We start from the raw sequence: 26,505 nt of genomic DNA on the forward strand, positions 1-26,505 counted from the left end.
ACCCTCTTTTCGGCTTGCTGTGCAGCTAACCCAAATTAAGAAACTCTTGAGAACAGGTTCAAGTTCATGTTGATGTTCTCTTAACACCTGTAACTGAACAGTAGTGGAGTGCTGACTAGGCTGAACAATGGCCATGAAAAAGGGAAACTCAGAAAGAGAGAAAATATAAAAGAAAGCAGCATAGGTTAAAGGACACTTTTAGACATTCCTTAAAGAATATCAGGTATAATCTCTTCATTATGAAAAAGAAAGAATGAAGGAAGGAGGGAGGAAAGGAAGGAAGGGAGGGAGGAAGGAAGGAAGGAGAAAAGAAGGAAAGGAGAGAGAGAGAAAAATCTCTGACAAGAAATTGACTCGCCTAAGATAACATAGCTAATTATTATCTGAAATGCAATGAAATGCAAGTTGAAGTCTCCTTCCTTAACCTTTAGGACAGAATTTGAGGATTTGTCTCTTTTTTTTCTTTTGGCTGAAATTTGGGTGAGTTTGGGGGTTTAGACTGAGAGTGATCCAGAATGGCTACACTGATCTTTGTTGATAAGGAAAAATGGAGAACCAGGCACTCATGTGGCTCCTAGGGTTGGGCCAAAGCTGGGGCCTGGGCCTTACTCTTCAAGGGTCAAAATCACTGATGGGAAACCTTAGCTTTCAGTGTGATGGCAAAATATTTCATGTTCCCCCGGTCTTACTTAGAGGTGCCAGAAAGGCTTTGGGAACTGTCAACAGAGCTACAGAAAAGTCAGTAAAGACTAATGGGCCCTCAAAAGAAAATAATAATAATAATAATACAGCCAATATTCTCTGCCAAAAAGGTGACTGAGAAGACGGTTAAAGCAGAAAACATCTGAATCTGCCTTGAATGACATCTATCCAGAAATGGAAAAATTCTTTCCCTTCAATCCTCTAAATTTTAAGAGTTTTGACCTGCCCAAAGAGCATGAAAATTGCACACCTCCCCTTGAATGCAGTGCCTCTCACCATCCTTGATGAAGTGAGGGAACCTGAAAACCTGTTAGAGCCGGGCGCCACCTCCGTCGTGAAGATGCCTGCTCCGATGTGAATTCTCCTCTGTTGCAGGCTCCTTCAAGCATTCCACCCACCTTGGATGTTGAGTTGCCACATTTGATATGACTTAGATATTTGAATTTCTTAGTGCTTTACAGTTTGCATGTGTCTTTTTGCATCAATGAAGCAATTCTTTTCTTTTTAGTAATGTAAATAATGTTCCATTTATATAATGCTCAAACAAAATAGATTTATGGTCAGAATAGTGATCACACTTGGTGAGAAGGGAGTGGATAGTGGTTGCGGAGGATGGTGAGAGTGGAGCTTCTGTAGTGCTGTCCTTCTTTAACCTGGGTTGTAGTTTATTATTGTACCTTTCTGTATACGTAGGTCAACTTTTTTCTTTAATAAAAAGATTGGGATTATTACAGCATATTTGTGTGCTGATGGCAATGATCCAGTAGAAAGGAAAAACTGATAACATGGGGAAGGGGGGAGAGAGAGAGGGACAGAGAGAGAGAGAGAGAGAGAGGAGATTCTTTCTTTAATGAAAAAAAAAAAGGATTTGTTTTGAGGCAAATGTTTTGTTTACCCAGGTATAGGTATGGTTTAATTGACTGCAAAAATGTAAGAATGACCTTCCGGCTAATCTGGGGCATGTTTAGGAGTAGCAGTATAATATTATCATACAATTATATCAAGTAATCCACATAAAATCCCTGTGAGGGCAAGTTTTTCACTCTCCTATACTTTAAGTTCCAAATCTATAATGACAGTGGTAATGATAATACTTTTTTGTGATCATTAAAGGAAATGTCTAGCTTCTAGATATAAAGAACTCAGAATAGGATTTAGTAAACCTTCAAAAAATGTTGGCTATGATGACGATGATGACGATGATGATGTCGATTATGAGGATGATGATAAATCACTGAGTCAATGATAATCCCTGCTTGCCCAAGTCCAGGGACCAAAGAGTAATGAAAATTCTAGTTCTTTGAGTATCCATAATAAAAAGAGGCTAATGGCACAGAGAGATGACCACATTTGCTAAAAGTCAAATTAAACATTATACAACTAATTTAGACATTTTATATCACTATTCAAACATGTACTTAGCACAATTACCTCTCACAATGGACTCGATAGTAATTGTCTGGCAAGGGTGGATAGGCTGGTGTGTGTTTGTATTTGCTCTTTAATACCAGCTATACTAGCTAGCCTCTATTCATTTCTACATGATTTTCTTTCAAAATGGGGAGATGGAAGACTTCTGCACTGTCCAGTGAGAATCATTGTGCCAGTTTGAATGTATTATGCCCCCCCCCAATGCCATTATCTTTGATGTAATCTTGTGTGGGCAGACCTATCAGTGTTAATTAGATTGCAGTTCTTTGAGTATTTCCATGGAGATGTGCCCCACCCAGCTGTGGGTGATGACTCTGATTGGATAATTTCCATGGAGGTGTTGGCCCACCCATTCAGGATGGGTCTGAATTAAATTACTGGAGCACTATATAAGATCAGACAGAAGGAACTCAGTGCAGCTGAAGAGGAGCTACAGCCAAGAGGGACACTTTGAAGAATGCACAGGAGCTGTAGATGAGAGACATTTTGAAGATGGCCATTGAAAGCAGACTCTTGCTCCAGAGAAGCTAAGAGAGGACAAATACCCTAAGTGCAACTAAGAGTGACATTTTTGAGGAACTGCAGCCTAGAGAGGAACGTCCTGGGAGAAAGCCATTTTGAAACCAGAACTTTGGAGCATATGCCAGCCACGTGCCTTCCCAGCTAATAGAGATTTTCTGGACACCATTGGCCATCCTCCAGTGAAGGTACCCGATTGCTGATGTGTTACCTTGGACACTTCATGGCCTTAAGACTGTAACTTTGTAACCAAATAAACCCCCTTTTATAAGAGCCAATCTGTCTCTGGTGTTTTGCGTTCCGGCAGCATTAGCAAACTAGAACAATCATATTGCCTAAGTTTGCTGCTTTCCCTGCAAATCTCTATGATATCACTTTATTTGTCCTACTGTTTATCCTATCCCACTTTTGTTTTCCAGTATTTTCTCTTTTTCTTCTGCCTCATTTCAACTCTCCTATTACTGAATTCCCACCTTCACTCTTCACACTTCTGGTAATCTTATTTTGAATGCCATTGTCTTTCTTCATCTTGATAACATGAATTTGCAGGGTATACCACATTGTCCAGCTTTTTTCTGTCAACAGAGGTTTATTCTTTCTTGATAATTCTCTGGTCAATTGTAAGGATCATTATTTTTCTTATTTTCTGAATGAAGATCTGCTTTTATAGCAGGGAAGAATTGAGGAAAGACCACCAGGTAGAACCAGGGCTTCCTGTGCTTGTCCACTATGTGTCCCACTCAACTACAGTCAAATCACAGCAAAGGTGAAAGTCTTGCCTTCACATTTTGATCTTTAGTCTATTTTGTGGGATTTATATCCCCATGTGTCTCATCCCATTTAGATATTTTCTTCAAGACAGAGTTGCTACCAAAAGCTTCCAGAAAGCTTGCATTCCTAAAATTATGAAAGTAAAAGTTAATAGTTTTAAAGGGTTGACACATCATGACTCACTGTTTTGACATCCCATTGAAATAATTTATGGATGTTTTACATCTTTACATTTAAATATATCTGATTCCTGTTTCAGGCAGCTAAAAACTGTTCTAGATCCAGTACCAGCTGCCCTGCAAAATAGAATTGTTTTCTCAGGGAGGAAAAATATCTCCCAACTCTCTGACTCATTTATTTCTGAGAAATTTATGGTATTTCTCTCATTCTCCTTTATCTCTTTAATATACCCCAAAATTCAGCTTTTAAATTTATATGATTTGGATGATATTGTTAAAAAAGAAAGAAAATTTATAGTATTACATTTTGGAATAAAAATTTTTACCTATTTTATTGGTATCTAATTGAGTTCTTATAACTTTGAACATGACAAAAAATCACAAAATCTCTATGTGTGTGTAAAATTCTATATCAAAATCATGACACTTGTATTTGAACTTACTGGAAGTACCATCTTATACAATTTTGTATTCTATAAGGCAAAATGTTCCATCACCTACATCTTTATATCACCCCAAAGCATCTAGCAATGTGAGAGGCAAAGCTGATGAAAAATAAATATTAAATGAATTGACTTTTAAGAAGTTACCAGAGATGCTAAAAACGACACCCCTAAAACCTGAAAAAAGAAAATTGTTATATTTTTCCCTGCCTCCTAGACCTACAATTCCATGGATTTCTTTCATTTCTAGTCAGCTCATATTTTCCAGGTGTCCCTTCCACTGAGACTTTTATAGCACCTATCTGGTTTTCGGTAAAGGTTCAGTCCTTTTTATCTTGTGTCCTAGCTCTTGTCTCTTCTGCATGTGTTACCTTCTCTGGATGCTCTTTCACTGTTCTTTCACGTGGTCTCAAATATCTTTGACTTAGATTTTAAAAATGTTAAACTATAACTGACTGATGTCTAATAGTTCCCCCTCAGTTCCGAATAAACTCTTTGATCATTAAGGAAAATATTCTCATGAAAATGCTGTTCAATTACACTTTATATCAGTGATCATCAAGATGTCTTTGGACAAACTGAAATCTCATCTTGAAAATGCCTTCTCCTTGCTTATCCATCTTTCATTGCCCTATTCACATATCTAAAAAAATAAAAAAAAAAAATGCTCTTGTTTGTTTCAGTTGGAAATAGATTTTTCCCTCCACAGCCCAATATTATAACATGTATCTCCCTGTATAGTAATTGTTCCAGTTTGCTAATGCTGCCATTATGCAAAATACCAGAAATGGATTAGCTTTTATAGAGGGGGTTTTATTGGGTTACAAAGTTACAGTCCTAAGGCCATAAAAGCATTCAAGGGTTCCTCTCTTAGGTTCTCTGGAGCAAACTCTGGGCTAGCATCTCCAAAGCATCAGCAAAAGTCTGCTTTCAGTGTCCATCTCCAAAATGTTGCTCTTGGGGGGTTTGTCCTCTCTTAGCTTCTTCAGTTCCTGTGCATCTAAGCATCTGGATTCCTTTCTTAGCTTCACCAGCAGACCTTTTCTCTTCAAAATGTCTCTCTCACCTGCTCTGAGGTCCTTCTGTTTGTGAGCTCCTTTATAGGACTCCAGTAGTTAAATCAAGAATCACCCTGAATGGGTGGGGTCTATATCTCCATGGAAATAATTTAATCAAATACTTCACTCACAGTTGATTGAGTCACATCTCCGTGGAAACACTCAGTCAAAGGATTCCAACCTAATCAACACTAATATGTCTGCCCCCACAAGACTGCATTAAAGAATATCACTTTTGGCAGGACATAATCTATCCAAACTAGCACAGTAATTGAATATTCATATGTATTTCTCCCAAACAGTATTGTGAGCTTCCTGTGGTTAAGAACCTTATCTTCTGCTTTTTTGTGATCACCAACCACAGTGAAGCATAGCACCTGGCACCTACTGAGCATTTGACAATATTTGCAGAACAAATAAAATTGGGATTATACTATGGATAGCATCAACAATATCTCAGGGAAGAAATTTATGAAAGAATTATGGTGGAGTGCCTTAAACAATTATTCTTTAATGCTATAAGTGCTGAGCTAGGAAATGAAGAGAAACAGTTTTTGTAGGGTACGAATGGCACTCTGAATTAGTTTCCATATGGCTTCTGTATTGATTTGTTAATGAATGAATGCCTGCATAAGGCTCTGTATTGGTTTGTTAATAAATGAATGAGAACACAATTTGTTTCAGCAAACTTTCAGAAATTTGGAGCAATGTAAAAGTCCAGTTTTATGAAATTTGTGCAAATGTAGGATAATAAAAATAAATTACAGTACTAAAAAAGTGTTGAATTTATGCTTCCCTCCTCCTAAAAAGGAAAGAGTTTGTGGAAATAGCTTGGAAAGGCCATAGTTAGAAATTTTTTAATTAGTTCCATTTTTTAAGAACAAAAGGTATTTGATCATCTCTTTCCATACATGTTAAGGACAGGAAAAACTGCCCAAAAGATGAGTATTAACTGCTATTTAGTTTATAGACTTATTCTTCTTACAAATATCAAACATAGCTTCCTTCTTAATATAAAAGATGTGTAATGTTATTTTGTAAATTGGAAGTTGCCATTCTAGGAAAGTTTACTTAAAATATTTATAATTATTTAATTTTATTTAAACTTGTTAAACAATTTTTTTTTCAGAAAACAGAAGCTAGCTATATTATTCAATGTATGAAAAGCTTTGTAAAATAGACTAAAACTTCAATGTCTTAACATAATAGATTATTTCTTGGTCATGGAAGAGTCCTGGGTGTTGTTTATCTCAGTGGTACATACCTTCTCCATGCATCATTCAGTAATCAGGTTTCTTCCATTTTGTAGCTCTACCATCCACTGCATCATTTTCTGCATCCAGATAGCAGAAGATGAAATAGCTCAGTGAAGGGTACATGGAAATTTAATGGACCAGGCCTGAACTGTGACTTTTGTCAGTTCTATCCACTCTGCATTGGGGAAGACTTGTCCCAAGGCAGAGAAGTTGGTGAAATGTAGTCCAGCTTTATGACTGATTTCGGTAGAGAGCTGGCTGTCTTCTCTACACTGCCATATTAATTACCAAAGCATGGATTCATGATTTTCCTAGAACATTAATAATTGAGGTGTTACAGTAGCAATTACCAAGGTGTTGGCAACTCCAAAAAAGAAATTTTTTTTTTACCAGTTTTTGTTATTAAGACATCTTTATATTGCTTAACACATTAGATTGTTAAAAATAGCAGGTTTGATTATTGTTAGAAATTTCAGTGTATTACATTTTACTTTATGACTCAGATTTTAGACTTTATCAGGCAGCAAATCACTTGCCTGGTACTTTACAACTCATATATTGGTAAAACCAAAGTTTGCAAACCATGGGATCATAATTTTAGAGATTGTGCAAGGACTTAGTTTTGCAGACGAGAAAACTAAAAAGTTCAAGAAGTCAGCCAAAATAGGGGCAGCATGAATTCTGGAGCCCAGATCTTGATTATGATAAGAAGAAACAAACTCTTCTAAAGGGCAGGACTAAGTTATTAGGTGAGAAATCCATTCCAAGAATTTCATATTTCATGAATATAAAGATTTCTGAGGGATAAGAAAACTTAGAGTAAATGATTAAGTAATTCATAATAGCATATTAGTGCAGAAAGAAAATTATCACTATTTAAAATAGAGATATTTTAGTTTGTTTAAAAAGTGTTATTGATTTCTTAAAAGTCCTTTTGTCTATTATAACAGAAATGTATCAAAAGCGTTACATTTGATTTTCCATAAGGATTATTTATTTTCAGAACTTTCTGTTTCTCTTTTACTTCATTGATTTTTTTTTCTTCAGGAAAACAGTTTTACTGTTGTTATTGTTGTTCTATTATTTTATTATTATTATTTTTAATAATGAAGCTGTGGAAATCTTTGTCCTACAAGTCAAGAGCTCACTGATTTAACCAGATAAAGTTAGAGGATACAAGAACAAGGTAAAATCACTAGGCTTGTATCATTAGGTTTGAAATAGAGCCACATAGGAATAGACAATTCTCTTGATACATCAATGACTCTACCAAGAATAGTTTCTCTTGTAGAAAATCCCTAAAAAGCCACAAGTAAGTGATAATAATAATTGACATTCTTGCATTGCTTTATAGCTGTTACAGGCTGAATTGTGTTCCCCAAAAAGAAAGGTTGAAGTCCTAACCCTAGTACCTCAAATGTGACCTTACTTGAAAATAGTCATTGTAGATGGAATTTGACAAATTAAGATGATGTCCTACTGTAGTACTAATAGGCCCTCACTTCCAACTGACTGGTGTCCTTATAAGAAGGGAGAAGAAATACAGTGACAGGGAGAAGATGGTCATATGAAGACAGAGTCAGAGACCGAAGTTCTGCAGCTACAAGTCAAGGAAGGCCAGAAGGCCAAGAATTGCTGGGAAAGCACCTCAAGCTAGAAATGGGTGAGGGAGGATTCCCCACTGCAGGTTTCTGAGGGGTCGTGGCCCTGTGTACCCCTAGTTTTGGGTTTCCAGCCTCCAGACTGTGAGACCATAAATTTCTAATATTTTAAGACACTTTGTTGCACCAGACTTTGGAAACAAAGACAGTAAGTCACAAAGCATGTGACGAGACTAACTTCCTATACCTGCCTAGTCCTGCTCCTAACTTCTAGCTCAAGCTCATTTGGTAGACAAGCCCCAGGATTGTGCATCAGGTCAATAGAGAAGACAATAATGCACTCTTACCTTTGTCATCATGATTGTTTCTCAAGCTGGCTTTGGTGATAATTATTTTGATTTTCACAATTTTTTTTTATCATATACCAATCCATTTGGCAAAGTCATCTATTAGATCTAATAGTGTTTTAGATGTGATCTCTGGAGTTTTCTAAGGATGCAATCATAAAATATACAAATAAATATTTCTCTCTTCCCAAATTTATACCACCAATTTTCATGTCCTAGTTCATTAGGCAAAATTTCCAAAAGTTGTGTAATGGCATAATAGCAGGGCCAAGGCACTTTTAGATATTAAACCTCAATATCTATTAAATAAATGATAGTGTAAATATCAACACCTTACTTATTATAGAATATCAAGCAGCCTACTACAACATAGTTGAATGAATATAGATGTTGTAGACTTGTACAGAGTGAGAGGAATGGCACATCTTAAAGAGATAATAAATGAAATCTATAAGAATATTTAGTGTATTAAAAGCAATCAATTGTAAAGAGTTTTTATAAAATTTTCACAGTCATTATTGCCCATTTATATTCATTTATTGAATTATGGTTTTGTATTTAATTAAAAGGTATTTTTATAAGAGTTTCAATTGTGATATTTTTTATTTCCTATGCCTGGAAAATATTGATTCCAGGCTACTTCACCCTCTTGTATTGTTTGAAATTCTAGACTGCTACAGAGTTCTAGAGGACAGATAACTCACAAAGAGGGTTTATGGAGCTATTTTTTTATATCTTTCATTTAAACTAAAAATCAAACACCTATTATGTGCAGCACACTGTGATAGATACTAAGGATTTATTGGTGAGCAAACAGAAAAATTCCTTGACTTCATGAAATTTACTTCTACAACCATATACAAATAAAGGTAAATATCTGATCTTAATTCATGATAGGGGTCTAGAGCAACACTATCAATGGAGGATTAGTTATATAAAGGGGGAAAATACGGAAATAGAGACCTATTTAATGATGAGGATTACATGAAAGTCAGAGAGAAAATGTTAAAAATAATAAAAGTAAATGGGTGACTTCAAAATATATTTCTTTTTTCCAAAAAATGAGAGATGGGTAACATTGAACAAGTTTTTGTCTGGAATAGTATAATGGAAATTAGCTAATAAGTTTAATATGTGTTCATCTGGAATGACCTAGTCATGGTCTACAGAGTCCCTGAGGGAATACTGCTCCTTACGGAGTCATAATTCTGACAGTAAGTAAGGGAAACTATTTGAGGTGTAGGAAGCATTTGCTCTCATTTTTTTGGAGCAATTACTGTACGGTAGGGACTGTGCGAGGTGTTTATGTACTTGTTCTTTGATCCATGTAGCTGCCCTTTTATTGGTTCAGAAATCAAGGCAGAGAGACTCTATGCAAATGCTTTAAAGACACATATCTTATAGTTTCAAAGATTTGAACACAGGAACTTCTAGTTCTAAATTTATGCTCTTTCTACTACAATAGTAAAAAACATTTTGTTCTTAAGGATGCTTATTCTTTTGAGAGTAATGGTGAAATTATTTTTGTCAAATATAGCCCTTAATTAGAAAATTCAATAATTGGTTGACTTGTGGATCTTATGGTGACATATGAATTTCTCCATATAATTGCCAAATATTTGTCCTTTGTACTTTTTCCATCTTATCATAGACAAAAGAAAACAAAAAGTACAGAATATACATAATCTTCATCCCAACTCTTGTCTCTACTGAAGAATTGCTCTCTTATGGTCTATTATTTAAAATGATTGCTTAAATAATGCATAATAAAAATAATACATTAAAAGCAATTAGAACTTTAGGCTTATAATAAGAAAAACAAATCATATGTGTTTGTAAGCATTCTGCTCATAAATCACAATTTGAATGAATTCCCCATCAGTAGTTCTGTCTCTGTCACAGCAATTTTCTATGTCCCATGAATAGTGATACTCCTTTTCTTCATAGTTTTCTTTTTTCCATCCTGGCCCACTGCCTTAGATACCATAACCCAAAGCATCATCAAACTCTCAGTGCATATAAATCAAAAGGCTAAAACAAGGATAATGATACTCAAGTTGTAAAAGATTACTAGTTATAGAAACACCTTTATGTAGTACAGAGTGGATGGAATGAGGACACTCCCCAAACATATTAAGATAAATCCTCCAGGCAAGACATTCCTACCCTTTCCAGTAAATCAACTTGCCTCCCTTTTTAAAACCTTTTTTAAATCATGAAATTTAACTCACATTCATAAACAGATCAAAACCAAATTTGCATCTCAATTCTATATCACAAGAAGAAAGCCTGTATAATTGGCACCCACATCCAGGAAATAACAACATTACTTGACCCCCTGAAGACCCCACCTAAACACTATTCCCCCTCTCCCACTGAAAGGAGCTGCTCTCCTGACTTTCAGAATAATAGCTATTTTTAGTGATATATCTATGATATCCAATGTATTAATAAAATATTTAGTTTGCCTTAAATGTATAATTTTAATTCAGATGGAATCATGCTATATGTATTTCCTTGTGAGTAGTATTTTGCTCAATATTAGGTTTATGATAGTCATATTTTTGGGTACAGTAGTTCATTAATTTTTATTGCTATATGTACATATGCTGTATGTACATATCTGTATGAATTTGCCATAATATATGTATTCATTCTACTTTGTGGTGGTCATAGACTATCACTAGTAACTTATGTATAACAATTTGTATAATTAACACTTAGTAATGATTTTCTGTTTATCTTTCTGATTCTTATATTGACTAACCCAAGCTCTCCTTGGAATTCTATATTCCATCCTCTTCAGAATGATTGTATTATCACAACCTCTGTTTACTTCTCTATACCTGACAACTGACCTTTCTTCTTTCTCTGACCTGGGAGAATTTGCCCTCATATCCTCAAAAACCAAGCATGTTAATGAATAAAATTCTAGTCATTCACTTCCACTTGATATTTTCCATTCTCCTACTTGCAAATATAAATATTTGCAGATCCCAGTAGTAGATATTGTATGCAAAACTTAAACTTTTCTTCCTTCTCTATTGTTGCTGGATTTGGGCTTCTAGGTTCTTGGTCATGCCATGAGAAGGAATTCAAGGGCACAGCATGGTTTGAGTATGAAAGTAGAATGTTTTATTAAGAATGCTTGGGAGTTGAAAGAGGAAAGTTAGGAGCATGTGGGATTCCAGAAGGAAAGAGGAAAGATAAAGACTGGGACTGTATAACTCAGTGAAACCTAGAGTGCTCAACAGTTGTGATAAAATGTACAAATATGTTTTTACATGAGGGAGAACAAATGAATGTCAACCTTGCAAGGTGTTAAAAATGGGGTGCTATTGGGGGAAAAATACGATCAATGCAAACTAAAGGCTATAGTTAACAGAAACATTGTATTATGCTTCCTTTAATGTAGCAAAAGGCAATATACCAAAGCTAAATGCCTATAAGAGGGGGACATAAGGGAAGGCTATGGGACTTGGCATTGGTGATATTGTCTGACTCTTTTACTGTACTTTAGTTTAATTCTATCTGTCCTTTTGGTGCTTTTTAGCTGTCATTTTTTTCTTTCTTTTTCTTTTTCCTTTGTCTCTCTATCTTCTTTGACTCTTCCTCCTTCTTTGTGGAAGAGATGGAGATGTCCTTATATAGATAGTGACGATGGTGGTGAATGCATAAATATGTGATTATACAGGGAACCATTGATTATTTCCTAAGGACAAAATGTATGGTGGGTGAACAAAACCATCTTTAAAAAAAAAACAAAAAACGGGATGATGAAGAAACCTGAAGTCATTATATTGAGTGAAATAGACACAGAAGGACAAATTTTGTATGGTCTCACTGATATGAACTAATTATAATATGTAAACCCATAGACATGAAATATGTTACCAGGATATAGAATGAGTTTAAAAAATGGGGAGTGGTTGCATATTATGAACAGAATGTTTTAACTAGGTTGAACTTAAGTATTTGGAAATGGATAGAGGTGATGGTAATGTGATATTGTGAGAACAACTAACAGTGCTGAAAGGTGTGTGATTGTGGTGGAAAGGGGAAGCTTAGAGTCATGTATGTCACCAGAAGGAAAGATGGAGGCTATATGGGAATGTATAAAACAGTGAATCTTGTGGTGGACAATGTCCATGATTAACTGTGCAAATATTATAAATCTCTTTCATGAACTAGAACAAATGTATGACACTATAACTAGAAGTTAACAATAGAGGGGTATATAGGGCAAAATATACCTGTTGCAAACAATGTAGTATAGTTAGGTGTATTCTAACATTCTTTCATCAACTGTAACAAATGTACTGTACCAATACTGTGAGTCAATAATGGAGGGGGCAGTTAGGGGTATGGGAGGATTTGAGCTTTCTTTTTTGTTTTTATTTCTTTTCTGGAATAATGGATGCATAGCTGTATGCTGGTATCATGGGCAATTGATTGTGCACATTGGATGATTGTATGGTATGTATGGTATGTGAACAATCTCAATAAAATTGAATTAAAAATAAAAGATGCATATGAGATCCAGTGTATGGACAGATGAGTAGAAAAAAATGGGGACAGAAAATTAAATGAAAAATAGGATTGGATGGTTGGTTGGATGGATGGAATGTTTTAGGTGTTCTTTTTAACTTCTTTTTAACTTTTATTTTTATTTTTATTTTTATTTTTTGGAGTAAAGAAAATGTTCAAAAATTCATTATGGTGATGAATGCACAACTATTTGATGGTACAATTGACTGTACACTGGATGATTGTAGGGTATGTGAGTATATCACAAATAAAACTGTATTAAAAAAAAAAAGAATACATGTAAGAGGACATGCAGACACTCTGGCAAGAAAAGAGGTGAGAGGCCCTGATACTGTGGGGCAATCTGCTTTTATAGATTTTTGTTCCTTTTGTAATTTTTATTAACTGTTTTACCACCCTCCCCTTTTCCCTCCTTTGTCATGCTTGGGCTTAGATGACTCACGCAGGTGGGGTCCATTGGCCCCCAGGTGCTGTTTATTGCTGTTCTTCTCAGAGATATCTTTCTCTTTGCAGCCTGACTGTTCTCTGGTATTTTCCCTTTGCTCAACAGCCAGTCACTGCCCTAACTGTAACCCTGCTCCACTATCACCATCTATCTAATTTCCTAGTTTTTCTAAAGTTTTTACCAACATCTAAATTACTTCAAATTCATTTACTAAAAGTGTTTACTTACGCCTGTTATTTATAACATCCCCTGGTATGAGTGATGAAAAAGATACAGTGGAGCAATAGCAGAGACTACAGTCTTTACACATTATGGGGATCAATACTTCTATTTCTGTTATTGCCATCTTTTATTTTTTATCCCTGCCTTGTTGGAAAACTTTATAGGATGGCTCCTTGAAAGTCTTGTCCCTTTTGAATTCATCAAACATCCATGTAAAACTGCAGTTACATTCTATCAGATTTTTACATGACTTAACAAAGCATTCAAAGATTTGACATAACTGGGTACACTTACCTCCTTAGGGATTACCAGGTAGGTAGCTCTCACCCCTCACCATATACACATCTTCCTTGATCTTAATTCCAAGACTTTTCCATGCTGTTCCTCTAATCTAGGCTGTTCTTAGTCCTTCATTGTGTGTACACAGAATCCTAAGGCATACTTTAATTTTTCTGGGAAGTTTTTTTGTTGTTGTTTTGTTTTGTTTTTTTTACCCCTTGGTGCTCCTTAATCGCCTGCTTTGCCTTCATCTTCAACAGCTTCCCAGTATTTGTTTTGCCTCTCTTACTAGGTTAGAACTTTCAATTCCTAAACAGAACTGACTAGTTTTTCTACTTCACTTCTGTCTCTTTCAGCACCTACGTTAATGCCATATCCTTACTAGATTGCTATTAGATATATAAAGGAATGGATAATTAAATTGCAAAAAATATAAGCATTTGTTCTTTTTTAACAGGAAAATTTAGCTCTATAGTTTGCACTGAACCAATGACCATGTTAATGTAATGCTGAGTCTTCTGATGTAAATAATTTTATTCTTAATATGCATTATTTTAGTTCCTGGAGTTGAATAAAGCATAGAAATAGACCACAAACTGCCTTAGCTATAAAACCCGAGAGATTTCCATTGTAATTGACACTGAAGAACACTGAGACTGAAGTGTTAGATGGGTCAAATGCCTCATCTATATAATGAAGGTTGTATCTACCTCAAGGATTTTTTTTTTTTTTTTTTTGAGGGTAAAATTTAATGTATACAGGGGGCTTAGCTAAGTGACACAGTAAAACAGGTACTCAGTAACTATTAATTTCCTGCACCTCAATAGAGTTCAAAAAACAATTTTATTGTGCCCCACTGTCATATTTTGAATTTCCTATTTTAATCTTGAATATTTCATCAAATTACACTAAAACCTGAACATTTCTCTACATCCCTTCCTACAGAAATTAACTATGTATATTAATAATATAAATACATTGATATATGTAATATATAAGTAACATTGTGTGCATATGTATGTATGTATATATGTATATGTGTGTGTATTTACATATATATATATATACACACACTTATATATATATAATAAAAAACAATACTGCCCACAAATAACCTTGGGAAAAAAGGCAGTTTAAACTTATTATTTGACCCCCAAACAACAGACAATTCTGCCAACCATGGTTGTGCACCCCTGTGCACTAAGCATTGTGGTGAGGCACCAGTCTGAAAGTGATTGACTTAGTCTCTCCCCTCGAGTAGCTTACTATATTCTCAAGGAGGAAATATATAGAGAATCCCAAATTTTGAGTGCTAAAATTGATGTATAACCAGGGTTTTGTACAGACACAAAGAAACACTTTTAGCAGAAAACACTAAAGCTTGGGCCTACAGGATTTTTGCTATGGTTGTCATTTTTACACAAGATGGTTACTAATCCTTTGGTTGCATGTCTTGCTTCCTTTGTTTATGGAATCTGACATGCTTTTGCAAGTGTGTCTGTGTGTGTGTGTGTGTGCATGATTATGCTTGGAGTCATGATGCCTTTAAATGGCAATAGGATACTTGCACGTTTCTAAAATTGCACTGAGGAAAAGGGAATTATTTTTCTGTCATTGATTCTGGAGAGCGGTGCCTGCTGCCAATCTTTCTACCAAGCCTCAGACCTTAAATATCTTGCGTAACTATCTCTAAGAGTTTTATGCTGAAAAGCATTTTTGTGTCTTTAGCTTGCACACTCTTTATTTTCTACCTTCTTTATTTGGAGTATGGTAATTTCCTCCACCAGGCCCAAGCTCCCTTTCTCATCTGTCTTCCCTTCAATGCCTGAGTTTGCCTAAATGGCTATAGCCACCACTCTACAACCCTCACCTGTCTCTCAACCAGGTTTCTCAGTAGAAAGACTCTATACAGAACAAACTGGATTCACAGTTATAAATAGGAAAATTGGATAAAGAGCAGTGACAGGTTATAACTCTGTTAAATACAATTGGGAATGGAAAGGTTATGCATAAGTTGAAAACCACTTAATATTCTCGCCAAAAATATTATCGTCAACAGCATTTATTAAGGACTTTTTTGTAGCACCTAGCTAGTGGCTGTATATAGATTTACTCTATCAGTAGTAGAAAATAGTTCCTAAGTTCCTTGCATTGTGTTTCAAAGAAATTATGGCACTCAAGGTTGCCATGAAGTTGAGTTTAGGGAAAGTGAGGGTCCAAGAGTAGCACAGACTGGAGGTCAAGTGAAGGTGAAACATCATATGCCCTTGAAAATTCTGTAAAGCAAAAGTCATTAAAGATTGAATCCAGGGTAACAGACAAGTTGTCTGGGGTGTTATTGCCGTGGAGATGCTGACGGCATCCGTCTAGCAGTTCTTGCAGAAGCAGGTGAGAGAGGTGAAAGTGGTATTTCCATTTTTTTTTAAAATCCTTTTTTCAAGCTTTCTTACCTCCCTTTCCCTTTGTAGCTTTATAAGCTATTAGTCTATTTCCTCCAGCTTCTATGCCTGTGCTCTTTGATTCACAAAACAAGCATTAAATGGTCTGGAAAGCCTGGAAAAGATATGTCCTGATATTGTAAACCTGTGAACTCATTTCCGTAAACCTGGATTACCCATCAAAACCCATGTCTCCGCTATGTCTCAGCTCTAAGGAAATGCTTTCAAAATGACTCTCAGCTTTGTTCAAAGCAAGTGGCTTCTTACTCCTTATCACCTAATGATTGAATGCTAGTGCTGTGTCTGCTTTGTCAAGGTAAAGGGAGGGGCCAGGACAGAGAGAAGCTACAAGAGTTAGAGGAGGAGCACCCTAAGAATAACAATGTAGCAACGGAAAGCAGAAAAGATGACAGGGGAGAGGAAGTTCAAAATAGAGGCTATCCGAATTTTTTAACATATTCCCAAATATATTACCTGACTTATAAGTGCCACAGATTGAATTCCGTAATATTTTAGCCTGCTTTTCATATAATGTCTTGGTTTTCTCCTTTTTTCCTGAGATGACACATAAATTCGATCATCATTCCCCAGGCTCCTTCCAGGTAGACTTGTGTGCTGCTGATTATTTGAGACAGCGTAAGCAGAACTTAAGAACCTATCTTTTGATCTTTATCCATTGCTCATACTTCAATCCACCTTATCCCAGCCACATACTGCTGTTGTGCACAGATAGCAAAACCAAGGGCTTTTTTTTCCTTCACAGAAATGAAAATGAGCAGCACAAGCATAGAGTTTTAAGTTCTCTCTTCATATTCACAGAAACAGCAAGTAGACAATACCAGGCATTGTTATTTTTCTTTTACTTAAGTAATGTATGCCAACATTTGATTGGCATCATTTAACTGAGCCAATTAAGTTCAAATTAAATATCTCTGTAAGAATTGCATCTAACTCAGTTGTTTAAGGCCTATTTTTACTCTGGAATACTCAGAACTTTTGTTCTTATCATTTGCAATGTAGAACGTTTTTGCATCTGGGGTTGGGAGGGTAGGATGGGGCAGAAGACAGAGGAAAAGGAAATGAAAGTCAGTGTACATCACTGATTTTAATATTTGGAAATAAACATAGAGAAGTGCTAATGTGGTTTCAGTAAGTGTGAATTTACCTTTGAATGTTGTTCTCTATATTTAGCATAAGTAAAAATATTCCTTACCAGAAAAGATGGAGTTCAAATAAAGTAGAAAACGGTGATTACAAATATCTGCAAGAATGGGACTTTTAAGAAAATATATTTGAGGGTTAAAAATTTTTATAACCAAATAAACAAAAAGGAAATCTCTCCTGCAAGGAAGGGAGCTAAACTTTCTTAAGCATTTATTATGTGCCTGATAATTTGCTAGCATTTTATTTTCATTTTCATCTTCTTTATTCCTCCCACCAGTTATATTTCACTGTAATCTGAATCTTAAAAATTCATTCATCCAAGAAGTATCTATTGAACTCCTAGTGTGTGTCATGCACTATAATAGATGGCATGGTCCCTGCACTTGGATTCTTATTTTCCAGTGACTCTTGAAATAAATAATTAAGTGAATGAATGAATGAATGAGTAAATAAATAAATAAAAAATTGTGAAAAATGGTATGAGGGGAAACAACGTGGTGCTGGTATAGAAAAAATAGTGCTGCAGGGGGTACTACTGGAAGATTGTTTGGAAAGTGGTGGTGTGTCAAAACACAGTTTCAGAACTGCTAAATGAACATTAAAATATTAAATAAAGCTAAAATTCTGATAGTAACTTGTGCTACTCCTGCAGCTGGTATGATTTAGACTCACAGTTCAAACTTGGGACTCTCTAACTCTTCATTTGATTTTGTTTGCAATAGTAGAGACCTCTACTCAAAGGCACTGTTCCGGTTTGCTAATGATGTTCTTATGCAAAATACCAGAAATGGATTGGCTTTTATAAAGGGGGTTTATTCGGTTACAAATTTACAGTCCTAAGACCATAAAAGTGTCTAAACTAAGGCATCAATGTTATGAAATCTTCACTAAAGAATGGCCAGTGGTGTCCAGAACACCTATGTCAGCTGGGAAGGTACAAGGCTGGCATCTGCTGGTCCTTTGTTTCCAGGTTGTGTTTCAAAATAGCTTTCTCCAAATGTTTCTGGGTTTGTCTCTCTTAGCTTCTTCAGCTCCTCTGCATCTAAGCATCAGGGTCCTCTCTTAGCTTCTCCAGAGTGGACTCTGGGCTAGCATCTCCAAATGTCTCCAAGTATCTCCAAGGGTCAGCATCTGTGTCAGCTCTTAACTTCTCTCCAAAATGTCCCTCTAAGCTGATCTGAGCTCCTTCTGTTGGTAAGCTCTTTTATAGGACTCCAGTGACTAAATCAAGACCCACCCTGAATAAGAGGGGTCCATATCTCCATGGAAATAATTTAATCAAATGTTTCACCCACAGTTGATAGAGTCATATCTGCACTGAAACACTCAATTAAAAGATTCCAACTAATCAACACTAGTATGTCTGCCCCCACAAGATTGCATTAAAGAATATGACTTTTGGGGGGACATAATATATCCAAACTGACACAGGCACTTAACATAGGGAATTTAGTGGCTCTCTAGTTGAAGTTGGTTCACTTGGAGGCTTTCCATCACTTCATTTACTCTTCTATTGTTGATTTGGTGTGTCTTTTCTTTGGTGAGAGTTCTTCTTGTGCTCCAAAATGGCAACTTGTGAGCCTCAGGATAACCACAGGAAAGAGATCCTCCACTACAACTGGGTTTATTGGTAGTGGGGAAGGAGAGAATAGATTCTGAAGAGATGATTGACTACAATGTCAGTACTTTTATTCCTTTTTTAACATATTTGTTTGAGCACTTACTCTATTTCCTATTTTCTGCTCTGCTTGTCAAAGAGAAATGACTTTGTATTTGTCAATATTTATGTCATCTATTTATGATTTTTGAAATAATATGTTATTAATATTTTTATTAAAATTCCTGTAGAGAGTGAAATAGTGACATATCCCAAAGTAATTTGGGCAGAGAATAAAAAATATATTACAGCCTTCCCCACCCCCTGCCCCAAGGAGCTGGGGGAAGGTGCAGAAGTATTGGACTTCCTCACCTGGACTGGTGTTGATGTTGTCACAAACATTGGGACTGGCGGTTTGATGTGCCAAGCCCTCAATCATGGGACTTGCCCTTATGAAGCTTGTTACTGCAAAGGAGAGGCTAAACTTACATATAATTGTGCCTAAGAGTCTCCCCGATTATCTCTTTGTTGCTCAGATGTGGTCCTCTCTCTATCTAACTCAGCCACCTCGACAGGTGAACATACTGCCCTCCCCCCATGTGGGACCCAACTCCCAGGGGTGTAAATCTCCCTGGCAACATAGGATATGACTCCTGGGGATGAATCTGGACCCAGCATCATGGGATTGAGAATATCTTCTTGACCAAAAGGGGGATGCAAAATGAGATGAAATAGTTTCAGTGGCTGAGAGATTTCAAAAGGAGTCGAGAGGTCACTATGGTGGACATTCTTATGCACTATGTAGATAACACCTCTTAGGTTTTAATGAATTGGAATAGCTAGAAGTAAATATTTAAAACTACCAAACTCCAACCCAGTAGTCTGGACTCCTGAAGATGATTATATAATAATGTAGATTACAAGGGGTGACTGTGATTGTGAAAACCTTGTGGATCACACTCCCTTTATCTAGTGTATGGATGGATGAGTAGAAAAATGGGGATAAAAACTAAGTGACAAATAGGGTGGGATGGGGGGGATGGTTTGGGTGTTCTTTTTTCACTTTTATTTATTTTTTTTTATTCTGATACTTTCTGATGTCAGGAAAATGTTCGGAAATAGATTGTGGTGATGAACGCATAACTATATGATTGTACTGTGAACAGTTGATTGTATACCATGGATGATTGTACGGTGTGTGAATATATTTCAATAAAACTGAATTAAAAAAAAAAAATTCCTGTAGAGTTCTCAGGAAATTTGGGGTAATGCTTCTGTATTAGAATGTCAATTCCTATTGATATTCATATGTCAATATTTTGATATTCATGGCTCCTATTTTTTTCTAGATTGTTTGCATATTTTAGAAGCACAGCTAAATATCAAATCAGGTTTATTTTATTATTGTATTGTCTACTTATTCCCCAAGACTTTTCTGCCAATATTGTAAATGATTTCTTGTTCATTTTATTTCTCTTCTCTCACTGCAGCAAAATCCATCTTTTTTTTTCTCCACTTTTTTCTGTTGCCTTTTGATCTTATTCATGTATATCTGTAGTTGTGTTTGTTTGCCTGTTTGTTTAATTCACTCCAGGCAGTAGGTATATTAAGTTTTTCTTTCCATGTTTCAGGAAGAATTGCTACCTATACTGCCTTGCCTTTCTTTCTTAAATTAATTGTTTCATGGGCTATTTTCCTTAAAATTATAAAAGATACACTCACAATGGAGAATAGGTAATCAACAAGAAAATATATGAAGCCATTTTTGCATATCTAACTTAAATAGCTGGGACTCAACATATATATATATTATTTGTATAGTATAAGTGGTGAAGATTCCAAGTAGCATAAATGTGAATAAAGTAAACTTTTATTTAAAGCTTGTATTTTCATGCAATTTGTGAAGTTTTACTGACTCACAATATTTTTAAGCCATAGTCTAGATAAATCTCTGATAACATTTAGTAGATAGAAACAATTTTTTCATAAAAATAAACGCAAAATTCTGGTAAGACTGTCTTCAAACAAAAGCTATAATAGTATTTGAAAGTAACAGATGCTATAAATTAATCTTAGGGAAACTGAATTGTGAATATTAAAACATAAATCTACTCATATTTCACTTTGGTAAGTCTTAAATTTCATTGGGCAGTTAATCATAGCCATAAAAATAACTACTAACCTACATGTTTTGTATTTGAAAGACCCAAGAATAAAAGAAATGACATTTTTCTTTTATGTTTGTTAAATTTACCTGGAAATCTATATTTGGCAGAAGAAGTAGGGTTGGTTCCTTAACATTTATGTTGCTGACAGGAGTATTTGGTTTAGAAACAGCAGTGTTTTTTTAGTTTTCCAGGATTCTGCTTTTCCAATTTTCTCTACCTTTCCTTACTATCCATTTTTATGTCTCTCCATTTGGCAGCCTCATGGTTTCAGTTTGATTGAATAAGATCCAGGAATGTCATTGACATTCCTTTCTCCATAGGCTCTCAAATCTAATTCTCCTATATTTTATGTGGACAAGCTTAGGATTTTGATACAATTGAAGATGAAAGATAGAATCAAACTGGCCTTAATAACGACTGTTTTAAAAATCAATATAGTTTTTAGTATATATCAACTGAATTCCTTGATCATTGCCCCTTCATATGAAATGAGACATAGGGGTAGTTAAAATATAAAATTTGTACTATGGTGAAAGATGATATTTAGTGGCTCCATTTTAGCTCAGTAAGCACAATATAAAATTTGTACTATGGTGAAAGATGATATTTAGTGGCTCCATTTTAGCTCAGTAAGCACTGTCCTTTATAATTAATTCTATTTAAATTATATATAAGAGTTTAATCACTGCCTTTGGAATGTTTTGTATCAAGTGATGACATTAGCAGTCAAATAATCATTTAGGTGATTATTTAATAGTGAATACACACATATTATAAGATTTCTAGATTAACTTTAAAAAATATAACGATTTTTGCTAAAACAATTTAAACTCTTTTCATTTGTTATATCTTTGTGAATCATATATAGGCATATAATTATTACTGCTTTGAGCCAAAAAATATTTTTGCTCTTAAAAAGTCTTCTTATGGTACCAAACTAGTTTCTTCCATAATAAGCAAATTTATTAACCTCAGAATTGAAATATTTGATATTGATCTTTTTTTTCCTTTTGGCCTTCATTCTGACATGACTTTGATTTTAAGATTGGAGTTGGTGTTGAGCCCTAACTAGACTAAAATCAATTTTTAATAAGATTTTCACTGCTTGTGACAGTTTCTTCTATTTAATTGATAGCATAGGCCCATGTTAAATGAAAAATGTATTTTTCAAGCATGCTCTCAATAACAAAGCATGTATTAATGGCAGAAACAAGAGTGAATTTCTGTGTGCTCTGAATAAGGATGGAGAACTGTCTTCGTTTCCCAGCCAAGAAAAACACCATGCAATGGGTTGACTTAAACAATGGGAATTTATTGGCTCATGGCTTTGTTGAGGCTAGAGGTCCAAAATCAAGGTGTCAGCAAGGTGATGCTTTCTTTCTGAAGATTGCAGTCTTCTGGGCTGGCTGACAGTGTTGCTTGGGTCCTTGGCATTACTGTCCCATGGGAATGCACATGATGACATCCTGTCTTTTCTCTTCTGGACTCTGTGGACTTCCAGTTTCTACTCCTCCATGGGGCTTTTCTTTCTTTTTTTTCATAAAGCCTCCAGTAATAGGAGTAAGGCCTGACCTCATTCAGCTGGGCCACACCTGAACTAAAAATGACGTCTTCAAAAGGTCCTTTTAAGTGGGTTCACACCCAAGGAATGGATTGAAATTAAGAACATGTTTTTTCCAAGGTACTTAATTCAACCTACCAGAAAAACTATGTGGAAAAACAGTTGCATGGGATGGCACTTGTGGCTAATATCAGTTTTCACTGGTCTATATTTAATGTCTTATTCTCAAAAATTGTGTTACCTTTAATTTTACTGTCTTTTGCTTAAAGTTAATTCAAGTGGCAACATAATACTTAGCAGGTATAATTACAAAAAAAATATTTAATCCCTCTATTCAAAATGATTATATTTATTTTTTTCTTTTCTAAAAAGAAAATAGAAGCTGATTGTGTGAGAAACTAGTGCAAGATGGTCCATATTTTAATTATCAGGTCTCATTTTTAAAAAAAAATGGAAATCAACTTTATATATCCTGAGACATTTAAGCTCATTTTTACTTGTGAGGTAAATTAAATCTTGAACTCACCTTTCTAGAGAAAAATATTAATATGTTTAAATAAATTAACATATAAATGAATACATAGTTTTGCTGGTAATGAAGGTTGTTCTAATTGCCTTGAGTACTATTGACTTATTAAGATTCGTTTGTTACCATTATCCCTCAAAGAATTTCTTGAATGAACATCTAGCTATGCATGTTACTGATCTCAAAGTGAATCAAATATTATTTCTTCTATTTTAAGCTTATAAATTGAAATAATGAAAAAATGTGTTAGAACTACTGATGCATTTTATAAAACATATCTTTGTTTCAATATCTACACTATAACTTAAGAATGTTAAATGTCTTTGGAAACAGCTTTAATTGTAGAGACCATGGTATAGAATTATCTGATAAAGAAGGCTTAAATTATACACTGGAAATAAATTAAAACTCTCTGGATATAGTGTTAACAGATTGGGCATTGTGTTTGTGTGTGTGTGTGTGTGTATAGATATATATATACACATATGTATATGTGTGTGTATATATGTATAAAATCTCACATATGTCAGGAAGTACAAAGCCTAAACATTTGAGGAATGTGGCTACCTGTTTTTTTTATTCAATTTTATTGAGATATATTCACATATCATGCAATCATACAAAGCGTACACTCAGTTGTTCACAGTACCGTTATACAGCTGTGCGTTCATCACCAAAATCAATTTTTGAACATTTGCATTACCACACACACACAAATAAGAAAAAAAATTAAAGTGAAAAAGAACAATTAAAGTAAAAAAGAACACTGGGTACCTTTATATTATTATTATTATTTTGGCCCCCTTTTTTCTACTCATCTATCCATAAACTAGACAAAGGGGAGTGTGGTCTATATGGCTTTCCCAATCACATTGTCATCCCTCACAAGCTACATTTTTATATAACTGTCTACAAGATTCAGGGGTTCTGGCTTGTAGTTTGATAGTTTCAGGAATTTACTGCTAGCTATTCCAATTCATTAGAACCTAAAAAGTGTCTTCTATATCGTGCGTAAGAGTGCCCACCAGAGTGACCTCTCGGCTCGTTTGGAATCTCTCTGCCACTGAAGCTTATTTCATTTCCTTTCACATCCCCCTTTTGGTCAAGAAGATGTTCTCCATCCCACGATGCCGGGTCTACATTCCTCCCCGGGAGTCATATTCCACATTGCCAGGGAGATTCACTCCCCTGGGTGTCAGATCCCATGTAGGGGGGAGGGCAGTGATTTCACCTGCCAAATTGGCTTAGCTAGAGAGAGAGGGCCACATCTGGTGGCTACCTGTTTTTGGGTCTGGAGTAAGCTTAATTATAAGAAAAAAATAATAATAACCAGATTAAAATGTATAGTGATACAGTAGCAACCAGAAAATGCATTACCCATGAGACAGACAGTGATATATTGGAGCAAAGAGGTGAAATTACCAAAACAGTTCACCAGACAAATCTGTAGCTATTTAACATATCCTTTCACAGGCAATTTTGCTAAACTGATCACAGAGAAGACCTAAGGTTAATTATATTGTAAGCTTACGGCTAATTGTTGTAAAAGTTATTGCTGAGAAGAACCTGGAAAGCACATCTATACTTGTCACTTTCCAGATAAAGCCAAACTCCTTGGCATGGTAGGAATGGCTTGTCGAGACCTTCCTTGACCAGCTCTCCAAACTCATTTCTTGCCACTTCTTCATAGGCAACGTCATGACCATCGAAGGTCCCGGCGTGCACCATGCACTAATACACCTCGAGTCTGCAGACAAGCCTCTGTTACTCAAGAATCAGCTCCTGGGTCTGTTCCTCTAGAAGTTCTCCTTTAACCCCTCCATTAATAGTCATAGCAATGTGTTTTATATGTATTGTCAGTTGCTACTCACAATAATACTTTAAAAGAAGGAATACTGTTTTCTCAATTTTATTTTTGAGGAAATGGAAGGACAGAAAATTTAATGAATATGCCCAAGATGATTCAGCCAGTTAGTGATACAGCCAGGAGTAGTACTCAGGTGAATCTGGTTCCAGAATTGTTGCCATGATTCTACATTGCATCTGAAGTTGAGTTTCTTCTGCTTTCCTCCTCTGTTCATCAGTAACATCCTGTGCATATGTCACATAGGCGTTTTATCCCACCCTTGATTTTAATTGATTTGTCTCCTCAAGTCCATTATCTCTTTTAAGAGAAAACTTATGAGAAGGCTTATTCATCTCATATCTTTATCAATATTGCAATTGATGGAACATAGTAGGTATTTAAAAATGTGATGAATGTATACATAACCTAGAATTATTAAAAAGATTTAGTATTTTTATTTTAAATAACAGGATAAAAATACTAACCAATAATAGCTTAGTCTGCTTTGAGCTGCATATTTTATTCCTCAGAGACTGCATTAGAGAACATTAAGCCATGACCACAGCTAACATGAAGATAGAGTACCACAGTGTTAGGGTGGAAAGAAGGACTTTAGAATTTTGAGGCCAAGGTAAAGTATATTAGTTTTCTGTTGCTACAAAACAGATAACCACAAATTTAGCAGCTTAATTTAACACACATTTGTCACTCATAATTACTGTGGGTCAGAAGTTCTGGCACAACCTGGATCTTCTGCTGTGGCCCTCATAGGGCTATAATCAGGGTGTCAGCCAGATCTGCAGTCTCACCTAAGGTTCAACCAAACAAGGATTAGCTTTTATGGCTAATCACAGATTTTAGTCACAGGATTAAGGGCTTCACTTTCTTGATGGCCATTGGCTAGAGACCATCCTCAGCTCCTTGAGGCCACTCTCAGTCCCCTGCCGTGTTAGCCTCCTAGCATAGATGTCCTTCAATAGGACAGCTTGCTTCTTCAAACCCAGGAAGGGCGTGAGAGACTCCAGAATGATGCTGTCATCATGTCTACATAATGAAATACATGAAATCACATACATTCCATTACCTGCCTACATTCTGTTAATGAGGAGAAAGTCACAAATCATGCCCACACTCAAAGAAAGGGTATGATGTTGCTAATATACTGCTAGGAGGCAGGCTTCATTTGGAACCGCTTAGAGTCTGTCCACCACTCAATCAACTAGAGTAAGTTTTAATACAGTAAGCCTAATAATGTCTCATTTGCGGTTATGGTGTCTCCCATTTTATGATTTTCCAGAAAATGAAAGCTTTCAACATCATTTTGAAGAATGATAACCATTCTGATGGGTATGAATGCAATTGTGAACAATGCCACTATGAACATAGGTGTGCAATTATCTGTTT

At 35.5% G+C, this 26,505-nt stretch overlaps 1 protein-coding gene and 1 pseudogene across 3 annotated transcripts in view; both read left to right on the forward strand.

The window, feature by feature from the left end:
- CSMD1 (CUB and Sushi multiple domains 1) overlaps positions 1–26,505 on the forward strand; it is a 2,222,584-nt gene that overhangs the window by 513,370 nt on the left and 1,682,709 nt on the right. The window lies entirely within an intron of this gene.
- Positions 516–1,112, forward strand: LOC119516391 (annotated as a pseudogene).

This window comes from Choloepus didactylus, chromosome 20, assembly GCF_015220235.1.
Source record: "Choloepus didactylus isolate mChoDid1 chromosome 20, mChoDid1.pri, whole genome shotgun sequence".
In the NCBI taxonomy this organism is placed as follows: domain Eukaryota; kingdom Metazoa; phylum Chordata; class Mammalia; order Pilosa; family Megalonychidae; genus Choloepus; species Choloepus didactylus.